General features: G+C 37.4%; 1 protein-coding gene across 2 annotated transcripts in view; it reads right to left on the bottom strand.

Moving 5' to 3' along the window:
* The window catches only part of LOC128536368 (leucine-rich repeat and fibronectin type-III domain-containing protein 2), a 134549-nt gene that overhangs the window by 93858 nt on the left and 20664 nt on the right, over nt 1-20027 (bottom strand). For both annotated transcript variants that reach the window (XM_053510592.1, XM_053510593.1), the window contains exon 2: nt 1703-1870. The gene's annotated coding sequence lies outside the window, so the exon portion shown is untranslated. The remainder of the gene's footprint in view (nt 1-1702; nt 1871-20027) is intronic.

Here is a 20027-nt window from a genome sequence, read left to right as displayed (position 1 = left end):
TATTTATTTATTTGTTTACTTATCTTGTATTTCAAATTCCCTCTTCTGATTTCGTCATGGTCCGAAAAGCACAAGTTCCGTGTCTATGTAAACGAGCTATTGCCAAACCACCAGGGCGGGGCCGGTACTGCCAGCCACACCCTGTGCCAAAGCGGATGTGACATCCGTGACAGTTCTCCCGGGACCGCTTCTGTTACAGTGGTTATAAAAAAGCACAAAACTGCAAAGCTGATGAACACCTAATCTTTTTAAGCTTATTAAAAAACAAAACCCACAAAGTTTAGGTTTATATCACTAAACAGGATAAAATGATGGATATCACAGCAAATTAACATTCATATCCACAAATAAAGCTAGGTTAGCAGTTTGCATTTAGCCACTAACGGCTAACCTATCCTTCGATACACATAAAATATAGCTCACTATAATATACCTTGTATTATTTATTAATTTAGACAGGTTTAAATTCACAGTAAAATTCACAGCACTCACATCCATACAAAAGAAGCAAGGTTTGTTGTGCGCGGTTAGCCTCTTATGGCTAACAATCCACTAAGCACTTACAAAAAAGACAGGTCAAAGGATATAGCTTTTAACTTTTATATCACTAAACGGGTTAAAATATCAAGAAGTCTAATTTCATTTTTTTTGCATTCGGGAAAAATTTGTCAATGAGAGAGGTTGAGTATGAATCAGGTATTGAAATGTCACACTGAAGATAACTGTGGGATTATTTCCACTCTGAATGAGGTTTCTTCACATTCTTGTTGTTAAAATATAAAATATGGTGTTTTTATTAACGGCCACTGACACAGCGTGTCCTGTATTTTGTCATGCTGAAGACATCTACTGCTCAATTCACAACACAAATAAAATACACCTAGTCCCCGACTTATGAACGGGTTCTGTTCCTGAAACACGTTTGTAAGTCCGATTTGTTCTTAAGTGAATCTTATACACTTTTGTACACAATATAATGTAAATCATCCAAATCCACTTGACTAACTCTGTCCCCTCTCCCAACACTGCCATCATGTGGCCAAAAACATATATCTCACAGTGAAACGTCTCTGTGCCTTTAAAATGCGGGTGGGGAGGTGGGGCGAATTCCTAGATGGCATTTTCTCTCTATTTTCTCTCCATTTTCAGCTATTTTCCACTGTATTAGACTGTAAACTCTGTTATGTTGAGGATTTTCTAAAATTAGGATTAATTACCATCAGTAACTTATTTCTTCCGCACACACACACATACATTATACATTCATATACAAAATATTTTAAATTGTATATATTGGGTATACGGTGCACTGCAGTGTCTATTTTTTGTATAATAACCGTGAGCTACTTCCGTGGTTGAACCAGAAATAGAACCGCGGTCCGTTTGTATCTGCTGAAATTCTTAAATTGAAAGGTTTGGAGACAAAATTTTTTTTTTAGCAACACACACACACACACACACACACACACACACACACACACACACAATAGAGCCCTATATGAAAATGTCCAAAGTGATTCAAAAAGTGAATTTTACATAATAGGGCCTCATTAAATGAAGTGAAGTCACATTTTGATTACTGCTCAACAAAACAATAACGGGTTAGACGGCAGGCAGCCGCATAAATGCAACAAGCCAGACTTAAAAGTACAGGAGCTGCTAAACAGCAGCAACAGAAATGCCACATGGTTTGTTTACTGACCTCCCTGCCTCCCTGCTGTGCACAAACAATAAGAGGCGTCGCTCTATCTCTCCCTTTGTCTCTCTCGCTCGCTTTCTCTCCTTCTGCTCTTGAAAGAAGGAGCCAAGGTGACTTCTATATCGGCACTCTGACAAGGTTATACTCCACTTCATTGGGTCACTCTTTTACCTGGAAGAGAGCAAAAAGGCATTTAATGACATTTGGATTGGAGTCTACAGAGCTGAATTATTTAAAAAAAGAAAGAAAAATAATGACTTATATAGTCACAATTGAAACCTCAATTACACATAAGTACACTGCTTCATGTAACCAGGGTCCAATAGCATTCGGCAGACGCCATTATCCAGAATGACCTCCACTTTTTCCTGTTCAGTCAACTGAGCAGTTGAGGGTTATGGGCCTTGTTTAAAGGTCTCGCAGTGACAGCTTTGAACTCAGGGATTTGAACTCATGACTATCCAATCAGTGGTCCAACATCTTAAGCATTGAGCTACCCCCTCGCCCTTCAAATTCCAGAGGGTTTTCCATTACGTACATAATGTTCTAATGTTTTTTTGGACTAGTAACAGATCCAGTGGAGGTGAATATACTAGATAACAGCGTTATCCATATTGATTATTCAGGAAATGTAATTTTCTACCACTACTCCACCCCCAAGGCCTGGGTATTGGTACTATTTAGCTGGATGATGATAAAATTACTGGTATGATTGTGTCCTAGGTGGGCTGCATTATGTGAACTCATCCTACAGTCACACCACTCAGTATCTTTGTTGGGGAAAAAAAAGTTTCTTTGCATAGGAATAAAGAAAGTATAATGTCTGTCATAAAAGCATCACGTCATCAAGAGGGAACAGGAACATTAATCCCAATTATTAAAAGAAAATATCAAATATAATAACATGTACCATGAAAAAATAAGTATAATGTGTGAATGAGATGACAAGCATTGAAATAAAATCAACCAGAAGTCTAGTATAGTGTATAAATAATGCTTCATGAATAGTCCGAGTTATAATTATCACATTAATTAATGCACACATGGTGTAGTTTAATGATAAGGTCACCATCATTATGCAGCAGCTTATAAAATAGTGCTTGATCCAGAAAATTCAGGTTTTTATTTATATATATATATATATATTGAAAGGCAGTGAATTGTGAATAATATTATTAAAATAAACACAGGAAGCGTATCCTATACATACTGACTAGCATACAGTATGTTTGATCAGCATACATGGATGAGAGCCATTAGGGTCTTAAGTTTTTTAATTCAAAAATAACTATTAAGTCCAACATTTATTCAAACAAATGGCTCAATTCAACAGCTTCTTTTCCAGCGTCATACGAAGTGGGATGGCACAACAGCATGGACGTACAGCAGGTAGCATTTGCTACTTTACAGTTTCTGCCCATATGGAATTTAGTCAATGATTTTCCAGTTTCCCTCAACATGCTGACAGGTGGACTGACCACACTACATTCTGCTGTAATCAGAATCAGAATCTGGTTTTATTCGCCAAGGATGTCGACACACACAAGGAATTTGATTCCAGCTGTTTGTAGCTCTCGGTGGAGTACAGACTAACATAAAACACTGTAAAAAACATCATACACAGTACTTACTCAACATTTAGTAACAGATTAAATAAAGGCAGTGCGAGGGGATCCTGAGTATGTGCAAGTCAGGCGTTCATAAAGTGATTGCAAGGTAGAGCAAATAGCCCTGTGTGCATCATATACAGTATGCTATAATAGGTAGTGCGAAATAGCAAGTAGTAGTAATGTAATGTGCATGTGGGGAGTTTGTTAAAGCCATGATATTGCTTTTACACAATATACAGTGCGGTACTGGAAATAACAACAGTCACCAACTCATTACTGTATTTCCTTAGCCATTTATTTTTGGTATTCTGTCCACTGGTTGCTAGGTTGTGTTATGCGGTGAACCCATTTCAAACTTTGCAGATCAGTCAAAAGTAGCTTAGCGGTTAAGGTGTTGGATTATGGATCAGAAGGTCCCAGGTTTAAACCACAGCACCACCAACACCAGACTACTACTGTTGGGCCCTTAGGCAAGGCCATTGACCCTCACCTGCTCAGATGTACAGTGAGATAAAAAACAAATGTAAGTTGCTCTGAATAATGGTGTCTACCAAAGGCCATGATTTGTTTAATTCCTTCGGGTTTAATTCCTGCATGCTGTCCAACACTGACATTTTGTTCAGATAAGGCAGAAATGATGTCTTCATTCATAAAACAATTTCAATTTGTAAATAAAACAATTTGTCTCTATGTAGATCTGTATCTGTGTATTAACCGTGGCAGTGGATAATAAAAACCAAATCGTTGACACAATTTCTTTTCTTTTTTTTTTTTTTTTTAAATAAATAACCGGGCTCAGCAGTTACATACAAGAATTCCATTCCATTAGCTCCCTGCCAATCTGACTCATAAACAGAGACATATGGGCACTTGGACCTACAACTGATTTAAAAATAAAAAATACATACAAAGAAAAAGAAAAATGAATTACAGATTTATTGAAGCTTTTCAAGTAGTTATATTATTGTGCAAACGTCTTTATTTTTTGCTTTCAAAAGAACCAGACTTTCTTTAAGAACCCTTGCCTAAGGAGTTGAAGGCTTGACTTTAAAGCTTGGTAAAATAATACAAACTATCTTTGTCTTGAATGATAAAACATTACGTTTTGATACACATGAGTGGTACAGTATATAATGTGTAAGTAATTAAGTAATCATCATCATCATCATCATCTTATATTTAACCCTGAATCCTGATGTGAAATGTCTAGTTTCTAGAAAATCTGTGGTTTTTCAGCGACTTAATCACCCCCTCGCTCTTAGTTAACAGTATGTCTGATAGTCCTAACCACATTAATTTGTGGAGCCTGCAACACAGGCAAAAAAAATAAATAAATAAAAATGAAAAGGCTTGAGAAAAATACTGACAGGGCTGTCTCTAATAATAACCGCTTACCCTGTCTAAATGGCAGGTATATAATATTCTAAATAATAGCTATTTAAGAATGAATACAGGCTAAATTATATTCCACAAAAATAGGGAAAATGTGCAAAAATTAGGCATCAATCACGGCACTTTTCTTCTGCCCTCTCATTCCACTTTGCAGCACTGTGAGACCTTAACAATATTGCAAGGAATAAAAAGGCTAGAACACTGGTCATTTAACAGAAAACAAAAACAAAAAACAATACACAACATTTGCATATACAGTATGGAAGTACAAAAGCATGATTTGCACTAAAAGATGAGTCTAAATGATCATTCTCTGTTTAAAACATTATGCATACTGTAGGTTGAGCCTCAGAATCAGTCATAGGGTTAATAAATGGCATGTAAGTTTTTTTAATTGAAAGGGATAAGATTCTCATCTCCCAAAATTCTCATCTCCAGAGTCAACTTTAATCTGCTTTTTCTTCTTTTGCCTTAATTTTACATCACAGCACATGCTGCCAAGATTGCTTGTTAAATTAATAAAACATATGGACTTCAAGGTACCTGATGTGGTTTAATCATAACTTTTGCTTTCTCAAACACAACCCGAATTTTGCAAAGATCTATCAACCTATGAAAATACCTATTTTTGATTTATCATCATCACATCGCTACTGAATGCTTGGTTATGATTGTTAAAAGAATGCTGATTAATTTCATTGCAGGTGACACGGTGGCGTTGTCAGCACAACGGTTAGCACTGTCACCTTGCACCTTCAGGGTCCGGGTTTGATTCCCACCTCGAGGTCTGTGTTCATGGAGATTGCATGTTATACCCGTGCTTGATGGGCTTCCTGTGGGCACTTCAGTTTTCTCCCACATTCCAAAGACATGCAGATTAGACTAATTGGGCCTACTAAATCGACCGTAGTGTGTAAATCAGTGTGTGAGTACCACGCTTGTGAAAATGGGAATAAATACAGTGGTCATCATCATGGTCCCTAGTTGAACTACAGAGGTTCCTAAATGGGAATCGAACCTGGACCCTGAAGGTGCAAGTGCTAACCACTAAGCCATCATGCTGCATATATAAAACAAAAAAAAACATTTATCCCTCTTTTCTTTAATATATATATATATATATATATATATATATATATATATATATATATATATATATATATAATATGAGGCTTTAGTTTTATTATTAATATTACATTTTTAAAAATTGGCAGACGCCCTTATCCAGAACAACTTACATTTTTTATGTCATTATACAATCTGAGCAGTTGAGGATTAAAAGCCTTGCTTAATTGCCCACACTGGTTACTGTACTTGGTGGTGGTGGGGCTTGAACTTGGGACCTTCCGAACTGCAGTAAAGTCCAATGCCTTACTACCATACATCAGCAGATGTGTTTTATTTTTTATTAATAAAAAAGAAAAGAGAAAAAAGAAAGACAGTGCAGATACATACAAATTGATGTAGCTATGCAGTGATGGAGTATGATGTTTATTACTAAATAAAAATTATAATAATTGCCAAATTGCGGTGACATTAAAGAAAAAAAACACTTTAGGGTATGTTGTTACTGAAAAAAACCCACTAACTTAAGGGAGGTAACAATTAATTGACTTTGTGTTATGTTACATGAGAAGATAGTAAAGACAGAATAGATGAAGTTGTTTGATTCACTCACTCAGACCCACACTGAGCTTTCTCCCAGTTATCGCGGGTTCCTCGACTCCCTCTAGAACGTCAGTGGTATTTCTGTTATCCAAGCAAATACGCACAAATAGTTCATCTAAATGGTAAATTTGCATCCTCGTTTTATTGCTTGTGTGATTACTCGGAGCCATTAAGCCTCCTTTGTTATGATCTATGAGTATGCTTTGCAACAATATGCTCCAGCAGGACATGATATACTGTAATGGTGTACCAAAAGCCTTACGGGGCCATTTTTTTTTGGACTACCAGAGGTCAATACCATACAGTATTGAGGTTTAATCCTCTCTTGAACATCTCTATTGCAAATACACTTACAGTCACCAACAGAAGATTCAGCAAGGAGACTCAAAGAGGGTCAGAAAACTTATCCACTTGAGCTTAAGACATTATGCGCTGGTATGAATTGGCTGGAGTGGCCAAAGTGCATGACCTCGGCACAACTGTGTGTGTTTCACTCCACACAGGTCCACATGAGCAGAGCCTCGGTGAGAATACCACAGTGTCATACAGCATGTGGCCGTATTACAGTACATTTCCCTGCCTTGGAACATCCTCGCTTGTCTCCAGCTTAACCTTTGATTGTGCATGTGTGTAGAAGTATGGAACATGTTGAAATTCTTATAAGAAAATATTCACGGTATTGTAACATAAAAAAGGCAGAGCAAACCAATTTAAGTAAAAAAACAATAAAAATAAGTAAATAGATAAAATTGGCTATTGGGGTCAGACACTTGTAGAAATAAGAATTTAAAATTCTCCAAGTAAACATGGTGCTCCTGGGAAGGATGAAATAAATGTGATATTCAAAATACCAGCGCCACAATCTGTGCACATTATGATACAGCTGCCTTCTACAGCATGCAGAGGACAAGTCTGGTGCTATGGCATGCAAAGCATAATTAAAGCATTCATCATGTCAAGAGATTGGTTGACAAGCATTGTGGCATCTCTGATTTGAGCATGGGCTAGAAATTCACACGAGCCAGCTCATTTGAAAGCTTCCAAATGGTAGAATGAGGGGCAGGATTGGCAGCTTTTCATCTGTTTACACTGATATGAAATTCGCTGGTATCTGTCAGACGTGTTAGAATTCCTGTTGGTTTTTCTGTTAAAAAAAAAATATATATATATATATTGGTCCTGGAAATCTTTTCATTATCACAGGACAATTTTTTTATAGAAAGCCTGAACCGAAAAAATAAAAATAAAGTACTATGTCATTATATTGCATGATATCTCATGACTTTAGACTTAACACCTCATTATTTTCAATAACCGTTACATTATTTTAATTATTATGATTTTGATGGATGATTTGTCTGATGATTCGGTCCCTTTAATTGGCAAAATAGATTGTTGACAAATGTCTAATTTGAAGTGCCATATTTACATGCTTTAACATGTATCATAAGGATATAAATCTTAAAGACAGCTGATATAAATGTGAAAAATGAATGACCCATGTATGTATTTATTTTTTTAAACACGTTAATAATAAAATGCAATTGCATTAAGCAACATCTTGATCATTAAAGAATATACTGTGGGGGAAATAGGTATTTGCTCCCCCACAGATTTTCTAAGTTTGCCCACTTACAAAGAAATAAAGGGTCTATAATTTTTATTATAGGTTTATGGTAAAGAATTAAGACAGAATATCAACCAAAAATCCAGAAAAAGCACATGTATGGTTATGTGCTCTTGTGGTGCACATATTAATATAAAAAAGGTGCTCCTAACAACTATGTGGTGTGTGTATCAAAGCCAGCCGTCCACAAAATCTTCCGTTCAAACCTCACCACCATCGGCAAGACCAAGGAGCTGTCAAAGCAAGTCAGGAACAAGATTTTAGAACTGCACAAGGTTGGAATGGGCTACAAGACCATCAGCTAGAAGCTTGGTGAGAAGGAGACAACTGCAGGAGCGATTATTTACAAATGGAAGAGATACAAAGTAACCATTAATGGCCCTACATGCAAGATTTCACCTCATGGAGTAAGAATAATCGTGAGAAAAATGAGGGACCAGCCCAGGACTACACGGGAGGAGCTTGTGGATGATCTCAAGGCAGTTGGGAGCTCAGTCACAAAACAGACCATTGGTAACACAATACGCCTGCATGGATTGAAATCCTTCAGATCCTTTCGAGAAGACACATGTACATCCCCGTCTGAGGTTTGCCAATGAGCAGAGAAAGATTGGGATAAACCCATGTGGTCAGATGAGACCAAAATGGAGCTCTTTGTCATCAACTCGACTTGCTGTTTTCGGGAGAAGAAAAATGCCGACTACAGTATGACACTAAGAACACCACAGTCCCTACAGTCAAGCACGGAGGTGAAAACATTATGCTTTGGGGCTGTTTGGATGAGAACCTCCTGAAGATGGGTTGTGGATGGGTCTTCCAGCATGAACATGACCCCCAAACATACTGCCAAGGCAACTAAGGAGTGGCTCAAGAATAAGCACATTAAGGTCATGGAGTGGTCTAGCCAGTCTTCAGACCTTAATCCAATAGAACATTCACAGAGAGAGCTGTAACTTCGAGTTGAGAAGCAACAGACAAGAAACCTTAAACATTTTGAGAAAAACTGTAAAGAATAGTGGATTAAAATGCATCTCAAGATGTGTGCAAATCTGGTAAACAAGTACAAGAAACGTCTTCCCACTGTGCTTTCCAGCGAGGGTTTCTCTACCAAGTTTTAAGTCATGTTTTGCTCGGGGATCAAATACTTATTTTCTTCATTGAAATGCAACTTAATTCATAACATTTGTATCATGAGCTTTTTCTGGATTTTTGGTTGATATTCTGTCTCAATAATTACCATAAACCTATGATAAAATTATAGACCCTTCATTTATTTGTAAGTGGGCAAACTTAGAAAATCTGTAGGGGAGCAAATACTTATTTCCCCCCACTGTATGTTATATTAATTTTAAACACAGAGTGTGTTTTCGCACTGCATTACTGCTGTCAATTGATTTAAAAAAAATATCTAGTTAATCACAGTCTGTGATTAATAGCGATCAAACACAATTTTTAAATACTCATATTTACTTTTAATTTAAATGTGCAATGTCAGAATAAAGAAATGCGTGACAAACTGAATAGAGCAAACAGATTATGCACTTTAATAATATCTTATACATTAACATTTAACAAATGTTACATTAAAATCTCTTAAAAGGGACCGGCGCTGCATGCAGTGGCTGGTTAGTATGTGGATGTGGTAACCCACCAATGGCGGGCTCGAACCCAGATCCTCAGACACAAAATCATCGACCTAGAGCCTTAGCCAGCTCAGCCACCACTCCCACATCTTAGGTTTAATTTATTCTTGTAAAAATCGTTTCCCTTGAAGGTAGCTCGTGCACACAACTTTTTTTTTTTCAAAATTTCCATTTAGAAGCTTTTTACAATGAAACTTGTCGTTCAGCGCCTGGTGGTGTTTCCTCAGTCATCTTATTATCCGTGTTAAACGTGCAATAATTATCATGCACAGCCGGGCCATTAGGGTCAAATTTGGTTAAATGATTCATTTGCATTTGAAAAAACAAAATGCATTAAAATTTCCAGATTCATATTTTTTAAGATAACACACATTTTGCCTCCAGGTACTCAGGTTTCTCCCTGCAGTTAAAGACATGAGATGTAGTCGATTGGTGATTCTATATTGTCTGTCGTGTGTGAATGTGTGTTTGCTGATGGTGTCCCCACAGTGTCCCCCACCTTGTGCCTTATTAAGTTGCAGTGTTGGACAATAAACACAAATGTTGTATTTCAGTAAAGTAGCGATACCATAACACAAAAAATATTTTTTAGGTACAAAATAGTAAAAGTCTTCGTTTTTGCATTTCATTTTGAGGTAAAGTACAAAATATCTAATTTTTACTGTACTCAAGTGTGAAAATAAATGGACCGATAAATAAATGCAATAAATGCATGAAGAAATGAACCTAGCAGTTGTTATCTACTTTTTTTTACACTAAGGTCTATAAAGCAATTATATAAATTCTGTAATGTTTATAATAGACTTCACTTGTACAATATGGCTGTTTAAATTCAAAATTTAAATGAATCCAGTTTTCTTGTAGTTCAGCACGATAACTAACGACTCTTCTAACGTAACTTCTCCGGTGTTACCGTTTTTATATCTTGTTTGTCACTTCTTGCATTCACATTGAACACACTGCCAGCTTTCCCTCTGCATTCTTAAACCATCTGCTTGTTTAAAAAAACATATAAAAAAAAAAAAACCTACTAGTCCTTGAGATACTGTCCTAATGAGAACCAAAAATATAATGGACCAACCATTTGTAGAAAACCTCTTAAAAATACATAACACTTTTATTTTTTTTCCACTTAACAAAATAAAAGTTCTAAAAAATCTATTAATTAATTAATAAAAACTGCATAAATCATAATTACTATAATGGTAACCATTTCTTGGTTTATATAAGGGAAAATATATTATTCATCCCACAGTGGGAACATTTTAAACAATATATACGGTACGAATACTATAAGGACGAGTCAAAAGCTATATGCACTGCGGTTATTTAAAGCTTCGGTTGGCTGCACTGTTTTATCAGCACTTTTCATTCAAACCTACCATCTCTCCAGACACTGCTGTGTGTACGTGTTACATCAGTTCATTTGTAGCAAATCTAGACGTCCCACTCGTGATTTGCATGAAAGAAGAGCAGCGTGCAGTGATTTGTTTTTTGAGGTCTGAGTGTGTAACTGGTGCCGGTATTTATCAAAGACTTTGTTATTTTGTTATGAAAAGTGTCATGAAGAAGGTGTATAAATGGATAGATCAAGAAAGGTCGCACAAGCGTTGGCCGTCAAGAAGTATCCGGACACCAGCCGGACTCCATGTCCACGTCCGATGACACTACGAGCCTGAGAGTATGGAACAGAAACATCCTCAATCGCCAACCGAGAAAAAAAGGTGGACCATCAGCTGGAAAATTCATCAATGCTTACATTACAGTTTTCTGGTATTCTCGAGGGCCAGAAGTATTGGAACATTATCATGAAAAGGTGCTCGTTACAGTAAGACGCTTATTGAAGATCTGAGCACTGAACTTCAGATTAAACACAGGGGACTGATAGCCGAGGGCGTCGTGATGCAGTATTACATGATGATGACCACACTTCTACCCACAATGCCGACTGAAAACCGCCCTATGAGGATGAAGATTCACTCCTAATGAACAGGTATAGACAGTCCACTCAGCATAAAACATTTTTAAAATGAGGGAATACGAAAACTTGTGGACAGATGGACAAGGTGTATTAAAAAGCAAGGAGATTAATGTCGAAAAATTATGATAATTTTTGACTCACCCTCGTACACATGGCAAACATTTTCTGGCTCGGTGAATATACTGTATAATCAGTGACAGGTTTTTAACTGTACGAGTCTACGGTATGTGCTGAACATCACGCTACTTCATAATCTGATCATTTAGTGAACACCGGGAAGCTCATTTGGAGGAAGAAACACATGTAGGCTCTGTTAGCACACCGTATGGTCAAGGCTGTGATGTACTATACACTTTATTCCTTCCTGGCAGGTATTCAGGACGAGATGTCTTTATAATCACACGGTCCCCACTCGTCATTCACTGAGCAAAGCAGAGGAAAGCTCATTCGAGCAGCAGGTGCAGCTCTTTTCTCTCTCTCAGGACGGATTATGCTGAGCACAGATATGACTACTTATTCACCCTCATTAGGCCGCGTTTCCCTCACAGGTAAATACTGAATATGGAAGCTTAAATTTAGACTACTACTTTATATCCTGTCTAACAGACTTTAAGCCAGTTATTCCGAACCAGTAATTCCTAAGACTTACCGCCTATTTGTCTGTTTTATAGGTTTACTGGATTGAATCTCGCGTTCCAAAATGAGGAGACAATGATCTGGACAAGAGCGCACAACGTACTGTAGTGTATGTAACCTGAATATCGGTTTAACACAATTTGCCTATTTTGTGTGCTAGAAGATTAGTGCATAGCCCTAATGTGAAGTATTTGGATGAAAACATATTCTCAGTCATACAGTGCAAGTCTTGATCTGTTTCAGAGGGATGTGTTTTTTGTTTGGTGGAGAAAAAAAGTGTCAGGTTGTGTTATGTGACAAAAGAGCATCAGCCAGGATGAAAGGAAAGGTGTTCAAGACAGTGGTGAGACCAGCAATGCTCTACAGTTTAGAGACAGTGGCGCTGAAGAAAAGACAGGAGGCAGAGCTGGAGGTAGCGGAGATGAAGGTGTTGAGGTTCTCTTTGGGAGTGACAAGGATGGATAGGATCAAGAATGAGTTCATCAGAGGGACAACCCACGTTAGATGTTTTGGAGATAAAGTCAGAGAGGCCAGATTGAGGTGGTTTGGACATGTTCAGAGGAAAGATGGTGAATATATCGGGAGAAGAATGCTGAGGTTGGAACTGCCAGGCAGGAGGTCTAGAGGAAGACCAAAGAGGAGATTTATGGATGCAGTGAGAGAGGACATGAAGTTAGTTGGTGTGAGAGAAGAGGATGCAGAGGATAGGGTTAGATGGAGGCAAATGATTTGCTGTGGCGACCCCTGAAAGGGAACAGCCGAAAGACGAAGAGGAAGAAGAAGCCACACAGTGATCTATGAAAATATTCCAGCATTCAAAAAGCATCTAACGTAAGTCCTGAACCAGTGAGAAACAGGTGATCAGGAGGTGATTAGTAACAGACGAGAGGGGAAATGAGGTCGCTGCTGAGGTTGCAATCAATATTTAATTACTATATTTAGGGGCTTTGCAGCCTAAAACATTTCTTCCTGTTTCTTGAATTTAATCTACAGAATTTAATTTAATATGAATGAATAAGGGATGGCTAAAATCTCTCTCTCTAAGTACTGTAATTCAAGCCCATTTTTATTCATTTCACTGGATTCTAAAGGATGTCCCCGATGACCCCAGCTGGTCTTTCCTCTAACAGATTTTAATTGGTACACCGGGTCACATTAAAAATGCACATCGCCATTATCAACAGCTTCCCAAACCCCCTTTTTTTCCTTCTTAGATGTTTCTTGGCGATAGAAAAGTGCAGCTTTTGCCGAGTCTCTAATATGCAGCAGCTTTTTTTTTTTTTCCATATGAAAAAATGGGCAGATTTAATAAAGTAATTCCACTGAGCTCAGTTATTACATAATAATAAAAGTAAATTCATTTTAGTAACTTTAGTTGGGTTTAATCAACTTCACTACTTCTAGCTGGTGGTACTGTATATTGGTTTAGCAAGAAATACTATATGTGTATACATGTTTAAGGGTCTGTATTATAAATTAGACTTTGTACAGAGTAGCAGTCATGGACTAATGAACTGCAGCATGATCGTAAAAATCTGTAACTAAAAACGCTACCAAACAAATTAGTAATATAAAATGTTGTTTCTGTAAACTTGAAGCAATAATGCTGGGAGAGATTATAAATGGAGAAAGTTATGTCTAATAGGGTGACTCACTCTCGCCATGCAAGGTCAAGCGTATAGAAAGCAATGAACGACGTTTTCTAATTAATTCATTTCTATAATCATCTTTAAAGAAAGAAAGGAGTGTGTAAGCTCTCCATTAAGCCACTTTTATTATTATTATTATTATTATTATTATTATTATTATTATTATTATTATTATTTTGTGTTAAAAACACCTTTATATTGTCAATATGCTCTTTTTAAATAATTTGTAAAATGTATCTTTTTTTTATTCTAGGTTTCAATTTATACTCTTGTAGCAGATATACGAAAGTCAAATAATTGCAATTTTTTTTTTAAAGAAATATAAAATATATTTTTGTGATGATGGATGTTGCACAAAAAGTCCTGTAATTTTCTAACCCATGGCCCATATACACTATACTGGGGTATACAATAAAGCAAACTTGCTGTCGTTCAGTAATGGAAGAGTACAGTAAGCAGAAAACAAACATGAATAAACATTTATATAATTTTCCTCATTTGCCAAGCCATGACTCATAATGCACTCTTTCATTTCAGAAACCTGTTGCTCTCTCTCAAACAGAGTCAAGCCTTTTACAGCTCCAATGTGTGCCTTGCATGAAATAGAGTTTTAATGGAATGTATCTGATATTTTAATATTAAAATATTATCCCGTGCCATTACCCTAAGCCATTACAACAGAACAGACTCAACTTGCCTTAGTTTAATGGCCTAAGACACGCCATTGCTAACTGTGTAACTCACTTTGTGATTAATGTAATCTAACTGGAAGTATATGATGCAAATCGTTACTGTACGTACTGCATTACTGACTGAGCATGTTGACGGTGGTCGACATTATTAATACAACATTTATTATAGGACTCTCTATGCACAAAACAGGTGATGTCACTGACTAGTTCTCGCCTGTCTGGCTGATGAGTTGTGCATGAGACATGGCCTGAGTCATCTCCAGACCTAAACTCAATAGCAAACTGTTGCATAACGGTGAAGGATGCAGAAGCAGACTAGGATTAACTTCATATGAAATAATGATTGATTGATTGACTGATTGATTGCATTTTATTGGCATAAAACAGCACACTATTTTTATTATCTTGATTAATTATTCTTATTATTAATTCTTACAATCATGATTGTCATTATTTTACCAAATGTCATTAAAACATTGAATTTCATCACAACCTCCGTCTCAATACTTTCGGCCCCCACTGTACTGTACTGTAGATGTTAAATAACACATGAGGGTTGTATCTGTTTGAATGAATTCAGTGTCGTCAGATAAGAAGGAAGCCGGGCGAAAAAATCCATTTACATTAGCCCATAATATACAGTGTACGCCACAGGCCAAACATATTTCACCAAAACAACGTCGATATTTTTATTTACTTTTTAATCTTTCCCAGGCTGTCTTCCTGCAGAGATAATGTTGGTTATGGAGACAGTTTTACAAACGCAGTGGTAAAACCATCTGCTAAAGACGTCTAAAGCCCTGCGAGCGAAGAGTGATTTTCTCGCACAGTGGATGTGTCACAGACTTGCCTTTCACCTCGTGATTTCCATGCAGGGCCGTTCGCTTATACAGTATTTTCCGCTTTCTCTCTCGGTCCCGTTTCCACCCGATCCTGTAATTAGTTCGCTAGCTGATTATGTCCACCTGTTCCGTCCTACTGCTTGAGTGTTGTTGTATGCCATATTGCCTTGCAAAATCTTATCATATTTTTAAAAATAATTCTTTTTCTCCTATTTGAGGGTGGATGGTGGATGTTCACAGAATTCAGATGAGATTATATACTGGATTTACTGTAAGAGAGCAAAACAACCAAACAGTAAATAAATAAATAAAAACCAACCAGTGACTACTTTGAAAGCATTTGCGTGTGAAGAGTCACGGCTGATAAGCATCGGTGCTTATGCAAGCAGTTTGATTAAACAATACAAATCTCCTGCCTCCTAACGATCCACCCCCAGGTACCTGTAAATCACTCCAGCCTTTCAGAGACACGTCTGCCCACACTTAACCATCCTAATACCCAGAGTTAAATAACGACTCCATCTATTTGTAAAGATGAGGGCCGACCTCTGCACCGATTTATTCTGATAAGACACCAAAAAGTATGAAGGATTTGCCTTCATACTTCAGGAGGTTTCCACCGTCCGTCCCTGCCTACCAGCCACAAGTCATGTGCCTTCTGCTAATTAATCTGATTTTGAGCTTTGCTCTGCTGACAGCCTTGCAGGGAGACGTCTCTTCTAATAGAGGATCTGTTTCTAGCCAACTTGTCTGCCATGTCTGACAAGTCCATAACAAGTCAGGTTCTCCGTATCTTGACGCCAACCTGCTGGCCTGCTCTCTTAGAGAAAATTTAAAGCAATGATGCTAACCCGGTCATCGCACTGAAAGTTGCATCCTTGCAGCGTAAAATCTCTAATTCACACTTTAAATCCCTCGGCTTGTCCCCTTCTCCCACTCAAGACCTTCTTCCATGCTTATTAGGAATCTCAACTCACTATGGAGGTCTTGTTTTTTTTTTTGTTTTTTTTTTAAATACGATGCCCCTACTTCTCTCGAGCTTCACCAAACAGAGCTAAGCGCAGCAAGCAGAAAAGCAGTGTTTTAAGTGCTCTCATAATGTTTCATTAAATTACCCCTATTCACCAGTCGTAGTTGCCAGCATCGCTTCTTAGAGTGCATTTTTTATTGAAGTTTAGGATATATAAAAATGAATAACATCTAAAAAAAAAAAAGAAAGAAATAGCACGCTCTCAATCGTGTTGCTAAACCGGCCACGTGTATCCTGTGCGTCTACAGCATCTGAATACGAATGAGTTCGCTGTGCTGTTGCATTTTCCTCCAGGAAAACAAAGCTTGAACTCTCCGTACATATTATGCACTTAAGCTCTGCGGAGAATAAGTTTAACCTAAACGCGTGCTACACTGCCGCTGGGTTCGCCCTACAACATTGCTGAGTTAAATGCAGAATTTAAGCAAATAGCAGGCCCGCATTTATCATATGGAGGAGAAAAAACAAACAAGAACTTCCATTTATTAAAAAGAAGAACAGCAAGCGAGTGGAAATGATTCCACTCACGTCGCATCTATCAGCTACAACGACATTGTTCTGCTTATAAATGTCACGGCGAGCAAGTAAATACAGATGTTTATCTACCACTTAAATGTGAATTGCCCTGTTTGGACTGAGGACGCTGCAATTTATCTGAATCTTCAGAATCTGAAGCACAATGTGTAGGAATACTTTATTTCACAGCATTCTCAAATCTGGTTGGTCAGAAATTGTTTGTTTGTTTGTTTTTGTTTCTCATAACAGAAGCTCAGACAGTTTGTTCCAGCTATTATTTAAATGATAGCTTCATAGACATAGAAATACTGTATACTGTACATCTCGCCACAGTGAATAGACCAGGCGTCTCAGAGTAGGAAATTGTTCCTAAGTGGCCAAAAATTCTCAGAATGACACCTTTTTCCTCCAAAAGAAATATTTTTAAAATTCTTAGAATAGGAAATCACTCCCATCGCCACCAAAATGTAGGAGGCTGGCTAGGAGGAGCGAGAAAACGGCGTTCTAGTAACACTGAGTGACATGGAGCTCATCAAAAACATGTTCTGACAAAAATGGAATACTTTTTATTTATTTATTTTATTTATTTATTTATTTTTTGTAATCACGTGTGGTGTTTAACTGGTCTAATAAGGAACATGTCGTATGCTGTCTCCGCAGGTGACTGATGCTGTAAGTATTTTGTAAAACCGAAGATGCGGCTTTTTGGGGATAATAAATAAAATGTCACTCTTACAGCACCGCAGATCACACGCAGATTCAGAAGTCGTGCAGCGTGAAGTCTGTGATCAACAAGCTGCATTCATGCAGTCGTGGGAATCATCCATGGTACACATATTAAAATAATTATATACATTTTATATACTTATCTTAAATAATTTTAATGTGTTTATTTTAAATTCTCTGTTATAAGCAGCACTTCGGCGTTCCTCCGTGTTCAGGGGTTCGTGCGGCGAACGGACAGGCGCGTTGACGCTTTTACAAATTGTCTAGGGCGGATTTTTCCTTTAATTATTCCTTCACATTTATTCCCTCCTCCGAAAGCAAGACGCTCTCATCCTCTCTCCGGTTTCAATCAGTTGTACTTGTATGGCAGATGCTCCATAAAATCTAAAGGCAACAGTAAATAGGGTAAATGTTTTTTGTTTGTTTGTTTGTTTGTTTGTTTTTTAACAAAGGAAACCATGTTTACAGTATAATCACCGGTATGTTAAAACATTCTGTATGAAGATGTTTGTTTAACATTTATGGAAGGAGTCGCCAGTGTTAGTTCCTGTACGGGTCAGCCTGTTTTCTAGCATGGGAAAGTTTTCAGGTTTTTACTCAGGTTTCATCTTATTTACTTAAAAAAAGAGGTTGATGTGTACGTATATTAGTTATTGACCTTTTGCAAACATGATGCAAAAAAAGTTACACCATTAACCAACATTATATTAGTATTTCCATTGATAATTATCTTGGAGGTGTATTTCTTTAAGCGTTCTAATTAATACCTAACTAAGGGTTCTGGGATTAAATCCCATGTAGTGTTATATGAAAAGTTGTGACAGACACCAATTATTGCCCTTAATCAGGGGTTAGAGCGGGATTTGGGATTCAGCCTTGTGTTACAGTAGAAGCGAGTTCGTAATATACTTCGCTATACCAGTAAAACACTGGACGGTTTAGAGGCGATTCAGAAGGACTTGGAAGCAGTTACGTTTGAGACAAAGTGTTTTGAAAATGACAAGGTTACAGTATCAGATCAATGGAGGAAAGCTTGAGAAGGAACCAGGCTTACCCTTTTACATCTGTGTACATTAAAGCCAATTACAACTAATAGTGTTAAAAGAATGTTCAGCATGTGCATATCGAGAATAACAACCCTGAGAGCAGGATTTATGATTACACCAGCATTTCTCATTTTTCAAGTCTACAGTAAGCAGGTGTACTGAAGCAAAGGTGCTTTGGGGAAGCGAAAATCCATCTGGGACCATCCACGGCAACAGATATTGAGTCACAAGTGCAGATCATCCAAGCAGAAGTAGAGCATTAAGATGAATCAGGCAGGTCTGGAGGATGAAAGAAAAATCTGCCAACAGCATCGCATCAGGCTGAAGGACTGAACAAACAGCTCGAAATCTTTGTCCTTAAAGGAGTGTTTAATAAACCTGGATCGAACTGGAAAACATACGGAGATGAAGCTGCGGTTCAGCCGACTAGCAGTTCAGCAAGCATGTAGAATCCCATTAACTGTGGATAAGAATGAGTCTATTTTAGGGTGAACCCTTGTCATCTCGCTTAAATCATCCTCAGCCTACAACCAGAGCAGGATGAATCTTCAGCTCTACACCCATGAACAGTGTAATGCATGGGGATTTATCTATAATTTATTCAAACTCACTTATGCATGTGTTTATAAAAGGGAAGCTTTTAAACGCTGCCAATTGACAGATTTGAAAATATTTCCAAAAAGCAGAAACCAATATGCATTAGCCAACTCAGGAGAGAGTTTCCAGATGAACTCGGTTCACTCTTAGATCTGTTAAGGTTTTAATTATAACATTAAAAATGGCTGCCTTTACTGTATGTTCTAATAAGTCTAATGAGGGTAATAACAGTGAGATTAAATATTATACCTTCACAAAGTCTCCTGCATGTCACCCATTACTTGGGTATGTAATAAGATATACTGTACTGTATACACGGTATTTCACTCTCATGTAGCAAATATAAATTCCTCAAACTGACTGAAGGAGCTTGTGTTGATAAGGTACGCTCTTAAAATAAATGGACTGGACCTTTATATATCCGTGTGCCTGTGAAAATGAATGGGATGAATTCTTTAATTAGCTTTTAGAGCAAAGCTTTAAAGGTGCAGGCTAATTAGCAGCTGAAAGGTCAATCTGCCCAACCATGGTGTCCTGTGTATGCTATATGATGTGGTCCTTACTGTAAGGTCCAATTACTGTATGTACAGTATTAAGACTCGAACAAACATTAACTCTTAGGAGCCTTTCGATCCTAAATAAAATATATTTAGAAGTGAACTAAAATCTTTAG

Source organism: Clarias gariepinus, chromosome 13 (genome assembly GCF_024256425.1).
Source record: "Clarias gariepinus isolate MV-2021 ecotype Netherlands chromosome 13, CGAR_prim_01v2, whole genome shotgun sequence".
Lineage (NCBI taxonomy): Eukaryota > Metazoa > Chordata > Actinopteri > Siluriformes > Clariidae > Clarias > Clarias gariepinus.
Note: the sequence above shows the minus strand (reverse complement) of the source record. Positions and strands in the feature narration are given on the sequence as shown.